The sequence below is a fragment of the Grammomys surdaster genome, unplaced genomic scaffold, assembly GCF_004785775.1.
Source record: "Grammomys surdaster isolate TR1022 unplaced genomic scaffold, NIH_TR_1.0 139, whole genome shotgun sequence".
Taxonomy (NCBI): domain Eukaryota; kingdom Metazoa; phylum Chordata; class Mammalia; order Rodentia; family Muridae; genus Grammomys; species Grammomys surdaster.
The window spans coordinates 5,039,856-5,041,796 of record NW_021604597.1 but is presented as its reverse complement, the minus strand read 5'-3'; the positions used below and the strand labels follow the sequence as shown (position 1 = coordinate 5,041,796).

Below are 1,941 nucleotides of genomic sequence, written 5' to 3'. Positions count from 1 at the left end.
AAGTCATTCTAAATTAACATATATCTGTGTGTGTGTGTATGTGTGTGTGTGTGTGTGTGTGTGACTCACAGAGACAGATGCAGCATGCATAGGCCATGTGTCTGTAAGAGATGGGGTCTTAGAGCTGAAGGAGAAGGGGATACATGCCCCTATCCCTAACCCAGAGGCAATCTCCAGTTGATAATCACATGAAACTGAAAGTTTAGCTTCCTCCAAGAGATTCTCACTGGGAAAACAAAGTACTCTTAAAGGTAGGCTTCATGTCCAGCAGTAGACAGTCAACAGAAAACAGATTCAGTGGCATCTTTGGATGTTGCTTGTCCCCCAATGTCATGTCAGGGGTTTCCTTATTTTTATTTTCCAATTTTGTCTTATTCTTTATTTTATTTTAATTTAATGTTTGTATGTTTTACTCTTCTCTCATTTAATTCTACAGGTCCTTTGTGTATATAGTATGGCATCCAGTTTAGAGTTTTAAAATTTATTTTACTTTATTTTAATTTTTAGAAGATTCCTCAGGGTGAGAATGAGCGGGTCTCTGTTTCTTGTGTGCTTTCTTTAGTTCATTTTCTTCTGTTTGGTTGTTTGTTCAATCCTGATGCGTTAGTTTTTATCATTTTATCTTATTTTATTTAATTTTAAACAGTCCTTTAGAAGCCTTTTTATTGACAGAAAGGTGGTGGTGGTGGATCCAGAAGGAAGGGGAGATGGGGGGGATTGGAAGGGGTAGAAGGACAGAAACCACAATGAGGATATATTATGTGAGGGGAAAAATCTATTTTCTTTTTTTTTTTAATTTTGTAATTATATTTATGTACAGAAAACTTAGTGTACATTTAACCCAATTTAGATGGCGAGTTCTTAGCTTTTGCCTTTTCCAGCTTGGCAATACGAGCCACAGACTTAGGACCCAGGAGGACGTTGCTTCCCCAGTGGCGGCGGATCTCGTCATATCTGTCATTATAATTGGTCCTAATAGCTTCCACCAGCTTAGCCAGAGCACCCTTGCCTTCCGAGTTAACCTGTGTGAAGGTAACAGTGGTGCATGTCTTCCTGTGGACCAGGCGACCCAGCCTGGCCTTTATCTTGATGATGCAATAGGGCACTCCCATCTTTCTGCACAGGGCAGGCAGGAAAACCACCAGCTCAATGGGGTGTACATCATGGGCAATCACCACCAGCTGGGCCTTCTTGTTCTCCACCAAGGTGGTGACTGTATTGACTCAGAGGACAGGTGGTCTCTTAGGTGGGACGTCTCCTTTGCCAGCAGCTTTCTTCTTAGCACCGGCCAGTAGCCTTTGCTTCTTCTCTTGCTTTGTCTCTGGCCTGTACTTGTGGGCAAGCTTAAGCAGCTGAGTAGCTGTTTGTCTGTCTAGGGCCTGGGTGAACTGGTTAACAGCAGGAGGTATTTTGAGCCGCTTATAGAGGATGGCTCTTTGCTGCCACAGCCTGATGTAGTGAGGCCATTTGAAGAAGTATGTTTGATCTCTTTTGGGCTGGATGACCTGCCCAATGCAGGCCAATGAAGTTCTTGGCCTTTTCTCGAACAAAGGATTGACCACCTTTTTGGCCTCCTGTTTCTTGATGATGGCGGGCCACCTTCTTCCTCTTGGCCTTCTTTCCTTTGGGTATCTTGCTCGGCTGGAGGAGAGAGGAAAATTTGTTTTCAGTAAAAGAAAAAAAAATTTAAAAAAAGAAAGAAAGGAATTTCTGAATAGGATTCCACTCACTCAGAACATAAGGCCAAGGATCTACAAATGAAATCTCATGAAACTAGGAAAAGTAAGAACAATTACTGGGAAATTAATTGTTTCCCAAACTAAAATGCTTCCGTGGGCATGATATTTGTTGCTGGTCTGAATGCAAATTACTCCAACCTCTATGGAAATCACTGTAGAGAATTTCTCAAAACGCTGAAAGCAGATGGGCTGTATGATCCAG

At 42.1% G+C, this 1,941-nt stretch overlaps 1 pseudogene; it reads right to left on the bottom strand.

The window, feature by feature from the left end:
• Positions 1-836: 836 nt before the first annotated feature.
• LOC114618026 lies at positions 837-1,638 on the bottom strand (annotated as a pseudogene).
• Positions 1,639-1,941: the final 303 nt, after the last annotated feature.